We start from the raw sequence: 13,608 nt of genomic DNA, 5'->3' as shown, positions 1-13,608 counted from the left end.
GCTTTCCATCCATTAGCTGGGATTCCTACATTGCAAGGGATTATGCTAGATGGCCCTTGGGGTCCCTTCCAACTCTACAATTCTATGGTTCTATGCCTTGGAAAGTAGTGAACTCTCATTCACTGGGGGGTGGGGGGTTAAGCAAAGGTTGGATGTCTGTCTGTCAGGGATTCCTTTGCTGCGATTCCTAGGCCACCCGCCTCCCTGGCAAGGCCATGTATAGTCAACGGAAAGCGCAGAGAAGTCACACTGACAGCTTGCAGATGTGTGTTCCTCAAGATTGTTTAGATACGGAGCCATTTTTGGAGCATGCTGTTAGCATTATGCTCTTGCCGGGACTGAGATGCCCCTTGTGGGAAATAATAGGGGGCGCGTGCGATGAGGCGGCCATCTTGCGGCACCCACTGTGCAAAACCTGCCTATCTCTTTCTATATCGGCAGCGCGGGCGAGCCCTCCTTGGACCCCCGCAAAGAGGGAGCTTTGCACCACCCTCTGCGATAAGGCAGTGAAAATGACAATGGCTGGGCCATTTCTCAGGAACCATCACTTCTATGGAGATAAATAGGAATGAGGGAGAATCAATCCAAGGCCTCTGAAACTGCAAATATTTAATTTCTCGGGGTGTCTGGAATGCTTCACTTGTCGTAGCTGCTTCTAATATGGCCGTTGTCTGAAATTAACGCCTCTTTATAGAATCATAAAACTGTGGAGTTGGAAGAAACCTCAATAGTCAGCTAGTTCAACCCCCTGCAGTGCAGGGACCCTGATGTCCAAAGAGTGCAGAACAGCAGCTAAAGCCCCCAATCTGAACTGCATTACATGGAAAACTAACCCATTACATGGGAAATAACCCATTATTTAGAAGGGAAAATAACAACGACCTCTTTTTTGTCTCTGTTTGGTGGGATTTTATTGACTACATTTTTTTTTAAAAAAAGACATCTGTCTCTTCCACAAGCCTTTCAAGAAATCTGGGGTAAGCAACTGGTAATTGGCTGAGAATTTTTCTCGATGTAATATAAAGATTTTCACTCTTGGTACTCCTTGTGCCTCTGATGGTTTCAATTATGGGCTTACCTTTCTGTATATCTTGCGAACCATGCGCGCCGCACACCACTTGCTCTCACATTTCTTATTTTTAAATATTCATTAAAAATTATTACACTTTGTAGCTGAGATGGTCATACATCAAACAAGTTTGTTGTCGATGAAAGTAGTGAGGGGAAGAAAAAGAAGAAAAGGAAATGATATGAAGGAGAAAAGAGTTAAGCATAGCGAGAGAGAGAGACTTTATGCTTGGAAAATATCTGTTTCCAATGGTAGAGCAGATAATAGGAATAATAGCCTGGGTAGAAAATTCATAGAGAGAGATGATATTTTGCCCCTCCAAGAGAGTTGTAGTGTCTGCCACCTTTTCAATTTTCATCTGCTTGCACGCTTATATTATTGTAGTTGTGATCAATGGGTTATTTGTGAATCTGGGTGCAACCAAACCCCTTAGTGGCTTATTGGACTTTTTTATTGAAATCTGAAGGCTTTGCAGAAGGTATTTATCACTTGAATTGTCAAGCTTATTCAGAAGCCAACTGGTTTAATAGTATTGATTATGTAACTGGACGTTTCTCCAAAGGTGTTTGGAAAGTCCATGTATTTCGTATTGATGTTTTTAGTTTGGTAAATGATAATGCTGCATAATTTGCATACAGTGAGGTTTTGAATTCTTGCAAGCCAAAGTTAATTCCATGAAGTCTTTGGTTGGTTCTTATCAAACTTGCTAATGGTTCTAGAAACCTTTTGCAAACAATAACAAAGATACTGAGCACCCTTGACATGCACCACAATGGTAATTTTAATGGCTTTAACAAGTAACAATTGTTAATGAAAACTTTCACTCATGGGTCCTTATATAAGATGCCAATCCATTATCTGAATCTGCCACTAAGATCATTTATTGAAGGGTTCTTATTGTTCTTACTAGAATAGGCCATGCAACCCTATCAAAGCCTTTTTTGCATCCAAAACAAAAAAAAGTGATTTTTGCTTTCATTTCTTTCTTAATTCAACCAATACTTCTGTTTTGTTATATTGTAATTTCCTATTTTTTATAAAACTAGTTTGATCTGGATTTACATATTTATGTACACTTAGCAATTATGGCGGACCATTTTGGCATCTTAGTTTAGTGAAGAAATTGGTCTATACGTTAGGGGTAGTTTAGGATCCTTATCTTGTTTAGGAATAAAATTAATTATAATTTCTGATCATGAATCCTGGAGTTTTTTTAATGAGAGAGATGCGTTGTTGTATAGTAAGATGTTACTTTATTGGGGAAAGGTTTATCAAATTTGCTGGTCAAGCCGTCTGGCCCATATGCAGTGAAAAAAATATGTTATGTACCTCTTCCTCAGTGACTTTTGATTCCAAGACTTGTGAGAACTTCAGCTGAAACTTTAGGCATCAGAATGTTTAGAAAGGCTTTATCAATCTGTTCTTGAGTTGGTTGGGTTTTCTGGTGTATCTAAATATTGATAGAATTGTTGAAAAGAATTTGCTATTTCTGCTGGAGAGTTGCCCTTTTATTTTTATGTTGTATAGATGGAATTAAGGTTTTTGCTTGTCTATCTTTTAGTTGATAATGAATGCAATTTAGATGGTCTTTGTTACTATGTTCAAACAATTGTTGTTTGACCAAATGTGTTTTTTGAATTTTTCAGTTTGAAGTTATTGATACATCATTATTATGGAATTTAATAGTTCCACTGCCTCCAGATCATGTCTTCGTTTGTGATTTATTTATTACATTTATATACCACCTCTTTCTTCTTCTAGTGAGTTTAAGGTGATGTACCTGATTCTCCTCTTCCCCATTTCATCCTCACAACAACCCTGTGAGGTAGGTTAGGCTAAGAGATGGTGACTGGCCCAAGGTCACCCAGTGAGTTTCATGGCTGAGTGGGGACTGCTTCTTTTTCTATTATTGTTTTGAATTAAATCTCTTTCCTTTTGGGTAAACTGTTTCCATTCATATGGGGGGAGGGTTAATAAAAAATTAATGAATGTGGGCTTTCACTGCATCCCAGACTACCAGTCAGGTTTCCTCTGGCATAATATTCTGACTAAAAATAAATAAATTCAAGATGTTGTGCTATCATATCTCTAATTTTGCAAAATGAAGTTGTCTAACCGCCATTGTTTATCAGATCAAGCTTCTGCAAATTATTTATTTATTGAAACTGGGGGGTGATTGGGTGGATTTGAGTTTCATTCATCTTTGCTTAGTATATACAGAAATATAAATTATAAACATGAGAATAGAAAGTGCAATTTTTATCAGTAGGATGGCGGAATTTACAAATTTATGTTAATCTGTGTTCTTCCACCTCTCATTTCTTATGATGGTACTTTTATTAAATCCTAGAAACATAGAATTGTAGTGTTGGAAGGGATCCCAGGGGTCATATAGCCAACCCCCTACAAGGCAGGAATTGCAACTAATCACTTTCCACTCTACATATTATCACAAATATCCAGAGAACCAGCTTTATCGTTTCTACTTGTGAATTTAACATCCCATGCAAACCTTGGTTTAGCTTTTATGTGTTTGTCCCATGAAGTTCTGTTTTGCTGTTTGAGTTAGGCGGATAAAATTCAATAAAACGCTTTCCGAAAAGAATAAAATATCACCCAATAAATTATATTGTATTAGGCTCAGTCACAGGCTACCTGGAGGGTTGTATTCTGATGTATAAACCTGCCTAGGCTCTGAGATCTATGGGGGAGGCCCTTCCCTCCATCCTGACTCACTCCTGGGCCTATTTGGTGGGGGGGGGGGCGTGGGACAGGGCCTTCTCAGTGCTGGCTGCTTCCAGACAACTTTGGAACTCCCTGCCTAGAGAAGCTAGACTAATTCCCCCTTAACTGACATTCCACCAGCAGGCAACTGTTTCATCCTGGCAGACCTTACATTGAATCAATTCTAGAGTTGGAAGGGAGCCCAATGTCATCTTTTTTTTTTTTTAAATGATATGTATTAAAATTTCAGAGGAAAAAAAAGGAAAAAAATTTACAGAAAAACTAAAAGTAAAAATACAAGAAAAATACAAAATACAAAATACAGAATAAAAAAATAAAAGACACTTAAAAAGAGAAAAAAGAAAAATGGGTCAATCTTTCCATAGCTTACATTCATATCCTTATTTCCCTGACCTCCTCATACCTCCCTTTTTTGTATTCCAGTTCAATTAGTTAAGTCAGCAATTTCTTTCCCTCTTTGTTTTCTCATGATCTTTCAACTTAATATACTATAACTTTAAATTTTCATCTATTAACAATCCTTTTTTACATACACCTTTATAGCATTACTGCTTAAACCCTAACTTCATTCCAACATCATTCTAACATTCATTAATTTTGCAATATTTCTGTAAATAATCTTTAAATTTCTTCCAATCTTCTTCCACCGACTCTTCTCCCTGGTCTCGGATTCTGCCAGTCATTTCCGCCAATTCCATGTAGTCCATCACCTTCATCTGCCATTCTTCCAGAGTGGGTAGGTCTTGTGTCTTCCAATACTTTGCAATAAGTATTCTTGCTGCTGTTGTGGCATACATGAAGAAAGTTCTGTCCTTCTTTGGCACCATTTGGCCGACCATGCCCAGGAGAAAGGCCTCTGGTTTCTTCAGAAAGGTATATTTAAATACCCTTTTCATTTCATTGTAAATCATCTCCCAGAAAGCCTTAATCCTTGGGCACATCCACCAAAGGTGGGGAGCCCAATGTCATCTAGTCCAACCCCCTGCGGTGCAGGAATCTCAGCTAAAGTTCCCTGTTTTTAAGGAAAGGGTTTTTAAGCTTCTTTGCAGAGAGCTGGGCTAGATGACCTCCTGCGGAAGTGAGTTCCAGAGTTTCACTCTGAAAAGAGGACTTCCTTGAATCTCTCAATATTCAGTTTTGTTGGTTGTCTAGTGTTAAGAGAGAGGGAGAGAAACTTTTCTCTACCAAATTCCTTGCTCAGTTTGCAAGGCTGCCCTTTCCATTGATGGATCCATGTGGAGAGGATGTGAGATGCCTCCCGGTCCCTGCAGTCACTGGCTCCTTACTGGCCTATCTCCAGCAATTGGGGGGTGTTTGACACGAGAGTTGTGGGCTCACTTTGACATCTGGATTGAGGGTGGCTGGTGGCTGATGCACACACCGAGTGGCAGGCTGGCTTTTTCCATGTGGATGGCAAAGGGCATCCTTGTCATTGACGGCTGCCTGGTTGCAAATGTTCGCTCTTTGCTGCCTCTCCTTGCAGAGATGAAGCCTCATCCCTGATCCCAGAATGAGGCTTGCTAATGATTTCTTAAAGATGCTTTTGGACAGTCCTAAGAACATAAGAAGAGCCTGCCGGATCAGGCCAGTAGCCCATTTTGTGCAGCATCCTGTTCTCATGGTGGCCAAATGCCCCTACGAAGTTAGGTATCTAGATGGACAACCTCTGAACTGGTAGGATCCATAGGAACACACAAAGAGTCTTCTAGACTGAGAAGTATACAGTGAAGGCACCTGCTTGATATCAATAGGGGGGAGTTCCCAAGTGCAAGTGCTGCCACCCTAAACAATCAAGTTCTTACAAAAGAGGATCAGGGATTACCTGTAGCCAGTTCCATGGACTGAAGTAGACAAATATATGGAGTTAAAGTAAAGGTAAAGGGACCACTGACCATTAGGTCCAGTCGTGGCCGACTCTGGGGTTGCGGCGCTCATCTCGCTTTATTGGCCGAGGGAGACAGCGTACAGCTTCCGGGTCGTGTGGCCAGCATGACTAAGCCACTTCTGGCGAACCAGAGCAGCACACGGAAACGCTGTTTACCTTCCCACCAGAGTGGTACCTATTTATCTACTTGCACTTTGATGTGATTTCGAACTGCTAGGTTGGCAGGAGCAGGGACCGAGCAACGGGAGCTCACCCCGCCGTGGGGGTTCAAACCACTGACCTTCTGATCGGCAAGTCCTAGGCTCTGTGGTTTAACCCACAGCGCCACCTGCGCCAGGTCCACAGCGCCAGTGGACCTATATATGGGCATATATATGCTTTTGCAGGCAAACTGGTCCCAAGTTGTGAAGGACTTTATATCCTGATAGTAACCCCATGAACTTGACCCAGTAGTATATTGGCAACAAGTGCAGATCTTTGAGCACAGATGTTAAATGCCGGCAAGGCATGCCTGGTTTTGCACCTGTTGGTTAAACTGAACTAAGGCAGGTTCGTAATGAGTTCATATAAAGAAACTGCCACTGACCTGGGATGTCAGTAAGGAGCAAAAAGCACCCTTGCCTGGGGGGGGGGGGGGCTGATTAGCTGTAGTTCTTGAATTGCAGGAGATTGGATGGGTCCCTTCCAAAACTACAGTGTGATTCCATGAATGCAAAGTGGGCATCCGTAGCAGAGAGCTGCCCACCCAGCTGGGAAAGCCTGTTAGAACACAAATGTCTCCCAGTGTTTCCAGAACACTGCTTGGGGTGCAGCTTGGGGATGCCTGCCGCATCTTGAGAGAGGCACCATTCCTGAGAACAAGGGCAGCCATAGTAAGGTGCTGCTCTGAGTAACAATGGAGTGTGCGGCTTGTGGGATCTTTGGTACTTGGAAGAGAGATTCCTTCCCCCCACCCCCCCACCCCATCCCTGATCCCATAAGGGTCCAAAGGTGCTCTGGCCAACAGTACCTTTTGTGGCTACTCAGCTGCGAGCCATATATTCCCAGGAGGCAAAGGTTTTGATCTGCTCCATCAAAACCAGAAGGAAAAAGAGGAGGATTTGGGGCTGGAGTCCACCTCTCCCCATAGCTGGAGAATGGTAGTCAGCCAGCTCTCTGGAAGGCTCCCTTGTCTCTATAAAGAGAACATAGCCTGGGGGTGTTTTGCGTGGGGCTGGTGCAAAATGCGAAGAATGTGCAGATTTTGGAGTTTGTTTCTGGTTTGAGAGTTTTTTGTTCTTGTTGTTCTATTCTTCTCTCTTTGCTGCTCCGGCTGCCTGACTCAGCCCATTGTAAAAAGCCTGTATACTTTGTTAAAAGCCCACAGATTTAGCATTGCAGGGGACTGGACTAGATGAACCTTGGGGTCCCTTCCAACTCTACTACTCTATGATACACAGCGCTTAGTTAAACAATGGAACTCAGTCCCCAGGAAGCAGGGATGGCCAACCTGGATGGCTGCAAGAAAAGATTAGACAAATTCATGGAGGGCTATTGATGGCTGTTAGCCCCTCTTGTGGTTTCCAGCAACTGGTATTCAGAAGCATTGCTGCCCCTGTTAAGGCAGAGCATAGCCATTGACAGCCCTCTCCTCCTCCATGAATCCGTCAAATCCTCTTTTAAAGCCACTCTCAACTGGTGGGTCCCTGACTCCTGCGGGAGGGAGTTCCGCAGTTTAACTAGGCACTACCTAAAGAAGGACTTTCTTTTACCTGTCCTGAAGCTCCTTAGGAAACAGTCGCTGCCTCCCAGGGTTGCTGTTGTGGCGAGTCAACTAAGACGAGGAGAACCACCAAGCCTGTCACTTTGAGTTCCTTAGAGTAGCAGGTGGGATAGAAATGGAATAAATAATTACCTCCCAACATTCAGCTTCACTAGATCCCCACGAGTTCTGGAGTTATGATCAGGCTGTGGTTTTTTGTTTTTGTGTGTGTGTGTGTGTGTGTGTGTGTGTGTGTGTGTGTGAGAGAGAGAGAGAGAGAGAGAGAGAGAGATTGGGAGTAGAAAAGAGCGAGGAAAGAAAATCAAAATATCACCTTTCCCCCAGTGCAATTCTTGCTCCCATCCCTACTCTGAGGCTACTGGGGGCGGTGTCTGGGCTCCTCCCCGACTGCGCTGGGCCTGGCAGGCGACTGGCCGCCTGGCGAGGTTTTGCCTCTGCCCCCGCCCAGGCGCACCACTCACGCGCCTCAGCTGCGAGAGGAGAGCGGAGGTTCGAGCTCGCTGCAGCGGCGGCGGCACTTCGGAGCCGGGATGCCCGGAGCCCTTTGCTGAGGAGAAGGCAGGTGCGTCCCGGGCTGGGGGGAGGGGGGGCTTGGAGGGGAGGGGGCTTCCCTCCCGTATGAAGTTTGTAAGACTCCTCCCCCCCTCCTGGATCTTCCCCTTTCTCCAAAGGGGCCAAGAGAAGAGGAGCATCAGTGCCCGCCCCGGGAAGAAGATGCTAGCAACAGCCCGGGCAGGTGTGCTCAGTCGGATCCCCAGGAAGGGAAGATGTTGTCTTCCCAACGGCACCTTGCTGCAGCGCGTTCCTAGGCTGGTAGCCCCCTTCTCTGGGCGACTGCTTTCCCGCCCCACCCCCATGATAGCAAGTTGGCTGGGTGCCCCAAAGATGGGGAGGGGGGCTTCCCCAGGCGATCCCACAATCCCTTAACACAGTCAAAGTCGTGGGTAACCAATGAAGCTGAAAGTTGGACTTAGAGTGGATAAAGTAATGCATTTAAACTGCAACACTCCCTCCTGTGGGAGGCAGGTACGGCTACCTATTTAGATGGCTTTAAAAGAGAGATGGACAGATTCAGGGAAGAGAGCATTAGTGATTACTAGTAGCCACAGTCGCTATGTTTTGCTTCCATAGTCGGAGGCAGCAATGTTTCTGAATACCTGGATACCTCAGGAGGGGAGAGGGGTCTTGCTTCCCATGCAGGCATCTAGTTGGCACTGTGAAAACAGGATGCTGGGCTGGATGAGCCAGTGGCCTGACCTAGCAGGGCTCTCCTGATGTTCTCATGGAACCTCCAGCTCCAGAGGTAGTCTATCTCAATTCTTAAGTTCTTTGGGGTATGTTTTTAAGCATTGCTTTTGGTCTCCATCTGAGGATTCTTCCTTTGCCCCCACCCTGCCCCCACTGATGACAGTCGTTTAGAGCAATGGATGAAGGATGGCCAGGGTTGGGCTCGCTTTGGTCCAACCCTGTCACACACAACCCTGCAAAATGTAGCTGCCTCTTCTTTTTCGCCAGAAGCAAGTTCTCAGAAGTTCTCTCACCCACAAGGGTGACCAAGATCCTGGTTGGACTAGATGACCCATGGGTTCCCTTCCAACTCTACAATTGTAGGATACTATGATCCAGAGTCTAGAGCAGCCTTTCGCCATCCTGGTGCCCTCCATAAGTTTTGGACTGTGACATCCATCTGCTCCTTCCAGCACAGCTGTTTGGTCAGCTGAGAGCCAGCCAAGTGGGTGAAGACTGGAGCCCTCATTCTCTGGACTCTTGTGGGTGGCAATGATCCATAGGGTGCTCCTGAGACTGGGTGGCCAAGCAGAGGGAGAGTTTTGTTCGTTCTTTGCATCACACGGCTAGCCTCTTCTGGAAAATGCTCAAAGCAGGGCATCAGGCTCCATTTGCCATCCACCCTGTTTTTCAACAACCCCGCAAAGAAAGTCAGGCAGAGGAGCGGCAACTGACCCAGAGCCACACCAGGCAGCTTTGCGGACTGTACATCCTCCCACTAAGGTTAATGGCACTGGGGTGTGTTTTTTAATGCCCGTGCCACAGCCTCAGTCCCTACACAGTGTCAGGCCAATTAGTGCTTCTAGATCATGTTATCTACACTGGCTGGCAGCTGTGGCTGTTCAGGATTTTGGGCAGCAAACATTCCCAGGCCTACCTGGAGATGCTGCTGGGGATTGAACCTGCATGCAGAACAGGTGCCGTCCCCATTCAGCTACAATCCTTCCTCTAAAAAAAGTTTATGGTTCTGAATTAAATAGGAAGTAGGAAGCTGCCTCAGAGCAACTGGTCAGGCAATTGTTCCATCTCGATCACGACTTTCTACACTGTCTGCCAGTTGCTCTTTGGGGCTTCAGGTAGGGGGCTTTGCTGGCCTACCTGGAGACACCATTGTGGATTGAACCTGCAACCTTCTGCATGCAAGGCAGGTGCTTTGCCCCTCTGCTGCAGCTAAAAATAAACACAAGATTCTAGTCCTTATGGGTCTGAATAAAGGGCTGAATTAAACAGAACTATAGGAAGCTGCCTTATACCACTTCACTAGACCATTGTTTCACATTGGTTTGTACTGTAAATTATGTTTTTGTGCACTCTGGCTTCAGTCACGGTGCTCCGTTGTGCAAGACGTGGTTTAGTCATGCTGGCCGCATGAGCCGGAAAGCTGTCTGAGGACAAACGCTGGCTCCCTTGGCCTGAAAGCAAGATGAGTGCCACAACCCCACAGTCACCTTTGACTGGACTTAACCGTCCAGGGGTCCTTTACCTTTTTACCCTTTACCAGTACTATAAACACTGACTGCCAGCAGTGGGTGTCCAGGGTTCCAGTCAGGGGGCTTTCTCCTAGCTCTACCTGGAGATGCTGAGATTGAACCTGGGGCCTTCTGCATGCAAAGCAGATTCTCTACCCCTGAGCTACAGCCCCTTGAAATCTCTCTCTAGAGTCATACACACACACACACTTCTAATTTGGCCCATGGAGTGTAGGTCAGGGTAGTGACCTGAGCTTGACTCTCCAGCTCACACGTCTTCCAACAAACCCATTCCAGGTTTGCTGGGAAATCATAGAATTATAGAAGGGAACCCAAGGGTCATTTAATCCAACTCCCTGTAATGTAGGAATCTCAACTAAATCATCCATTGCAGGTGGCCATCCAAACTCAGTTTAAAAACCTCCAAGAAAGGAGGTCCGTTCCACTGTCAAACAGCTCTCACCATCGGAAAGTTCTTCCTGATGTTTCATCAGAATCTCCTTTCTTGTAACTGGAAGCCATTGGTTCGGGTCCTACCCTGAGGAACAGGAGAAAACAAGCTTCCATATGACAGCCCTTGAAAATGGCTATCACATCTCCTCTCCATCTTCTCTTCTCCAGGCTAAACATGCCCAGCTCTTTCAGCCGTTCCTCCTAAGGCATAGTTTCCAGACCCTTGATCATATTGCTCACCTTCCTCTGCCCACCTTCTAGCTTGTCCTTATACCCCTTAAATGGTGGTGCCCATAACTGGACACAGGCAGAATATAGCGTTACTATGACTTCCCTTGATCTGGGCACTCAGCGTCTGCTAATGCAACCTAGAGTAACATTAGCCTCTTTTGCCGCTGCATCACACTGTTGGCTTAGTATAAGCTTGTGGCTCATACTAAAACCCCTGTATCCTTTTCAATCCACTGCTGTCAACCCAGGTGTCCCTCATGTTTTATTAGTGCATTTGTTTATTCCTGCCTAAGTGTGGAACCTGACATTTGTCCACCTTGAAATCCATTTGGTTTGTTCAATAGGGGCAAATGTAAGGTTCTACATCTAGGCATGAATAACCAGATGGTTAGGTTATAAACAGCACTCAAGTAGCCAGGGCTGGACTTGGAGGTAGCAACGGCCATTGGACCAAACGTAGAATCCTAAATTGTATTTGGAAGTGACCTCGAGAGTCATCTAGTACAACCCATTGCAATGCAGGAATCAGTGGCCTTTCTGTTTAAGACAAGGTTGTTAGTGGCTGTAACCACCTCAGCCCCTCAAAGGGCCTTGAATTGCAAAGGTGAGGTTAACCTTCAAGCTAGTCACGGATTTGGGGGAACCAATGGTGAGTTTGTGGACGAAGTAGTTGAATTCTGAATCTGGTTTCACTTCAGTTTGGGTGGGCAGGATCCTTTCTCCCCAGAGCCCTGTTGAGTCAGGATGGCATGAAGCTAAACATGGGTAGATTCAGGATAAAAGGAAATGTTTCTTCACTCAGCGCATGGTTAAAATGCGGAACTCCCTCCAGCAGGAGGCAGTGGTGGCCACCAACTTGGATGGCTTTAGAAAAAGAATTGGACAAATTCGTGGAGGGGAAGGCTATTGATGACTACTAGCAAGGATTGTTAAATTCTTTCTCCCTCCATGGTCAGAGGCAGTAATGCTTTTATAAATACCAGTTGCTGAAAGGGAGAGGAGAATGCTCAAGTGCTTTGGGGTTTCCTTTGAGGGCATCTGGTTGGCCACTGTGAGGACCAGACGTTGGAGTACGTGGGGCACTGGGCTGATCCACCAGGATCTTCTTTTGCTCTTATGTCAGAAGATGCTATATTGAACACTGGAACTTCTGTGACCCAGTCTGTCTGCAACAGTGTTCCACAAGAGGGATGGCTTAAAAAATAATAATAAAAGACTGGGCAAATTCAGGGAGGAGATGGCTACTAGTCAAGATGACCTTGTGAGCTTAGGAAGTGAGAGGGCTCTTGTGCTCTGGTCCTGTCTATGGGTCTCCCATTGGGGCATCTGGTTGGCCACTGTGAGGACAGGGTGCTCGACTAGATGGGCCCACTTTGCCCTGATCCATCAGGGGCTCTTCTGGGGTTCATGCAGATTGTTACAGTTCTGCTATTCAGAACTGAATAATTCTAAACTTTCAGATTCTAACACGGAGAAGAAGGGTTGATTCACCAGAATCACAGAATTAGAAAGGACCCCAAGGGTCACCTAATGCAGGAATCTCAACTAAAACCATTCCTCACAGCTGTCGATCCATCCTCTGCTTAAAAACCACCAAAGAAGGAGAACTGACCTTCCTTTCGTTCTAGATTCCTTCCCTACCTCAAAAAACCAAGGCAATTTAATCTCATTCTCACCCTTTTCTTGAGTCGGCTTTCTGTTTTAAGTGCCATAAGGCCGGCAGCTAACTTTAAATACTTGTGGGGGCTGCAGGAGGCGATGTGTGGGGGAAACTCACTCCTAGGAAGGGTATTTATAATCAGCAGGTGATGCCATTGGAGGAGGATGGAATTGGAATAGGCAGCACAACAACTTAACTCCTAGTGGGGCATGAGGCTTAACTGGGCTCAGAAGAAGGATGTTTTGCAAACTTGCAAGACCTCCTCCTGCTCTCCAGATGCGTTGGACTACAGTGCCCACCAGCTGCCAGGCAGCGCAGCTATCAGATGACCCTGGGGCTGGTGCAATTTGTAGGGGAAAGTGTTGTTTACAGAGAACCAGCCTGACAGAAGTTGCTTTAGACCCAGGCATACTCTAGGACTGTGGGATTCTTTTTGACCTGCACATAGTTTTCCGCCAGGCTCAAGAAAAAGCAAAAATAGAAGGAAAGAGAAAGAAGTTGGGTGTTCCTGCTCAGTAGGTGGTGGCATACCTGTCAACGTTTCCCTTTTTTTAAGGGAAATTCCTTTATTCCGAATAGGATTTCTCACAAGTAAAGGGAAAAGTTGACAGCTATGGGTGGTGGCAGCAGGGGTTGTTGCCCCAGTGCAGTGGGTGGCCAGTCACCTGCCCAGGCCAACCATGATAGTCAGTCCCCAGGTCACACAGGAGGCTTCTTTGGGCTTGTCCTGGACAAATATCTACTCTACATCCCTGCAGTGTAGGAATCCCAGATGAAGAATCCCTGACAAAAGGCCACCTGCCCTCCATTTCAAAACATCCATGGAAGGATATGATAAATAATAATAATTAATAGTAATACTTCAGTTGTGAAGCTCAGAATTTCCATTTCTCATCCTCCCCCTGCCATGCTGCATGAATTCTGCCCCATTCCTGCTCTCCCAGACTTTGCCACAGAGAGAAAAAAGGAGCACAGATTCTCTTCTGGGCGTTTGGGGCTTTTCATTTCTCATCCTTCTACCCCCAACCCACCATGGGCACAGACCTG

At 45.6% G+C, this 13,608-nt stretch overlaps 1 protein-coding gene across 3 annotated transcripts in view; it reads left to right on the top strand.

Annotated features, from left to right (window-relative positions):
- GPSM1 (G protein signaling modulator 1) overlaps positions 1-13,608 on the top strand; it is a 54,126-nt gene that overhangs the window by 29,793 nt on the left and 10,725 nt on the right. Inside the window, exon 1 of one of the 3 annotated variants that reach the window (XM_080989834.1) lies at positions 7,894-8,023. The exons of the other annotated variants lie outside the window; for them this stretch is intronic. The gene's annotated coding sequence lies outside the window, so the exon portion shown is untranslated. Of the gene's footprint in view, positions 1-7,893; positions 8,024-13,608 lie in introns of those variants that run through there. 3 annotated transcript variants of the gene reach the window in all.

The sequence above is a fragment of the Podarcis pityusensis genome (genome assembly GCF_964106645.2).
Source record: "Podarcis pityusensis genome assembly, chromosome: Z".
Classification (NCBI taxonomy): domain Eukaryota; kingdom Metazoa; phylum Chordata; class Lepidosauria; order Squamata; family Lacertidae; genus Podarcis; species Podarcis pityusensis.
Note: the sequence above shows the minus strand (reverse complement) of the source record. Positions and strands in the feature narration are given on the sequence as shown.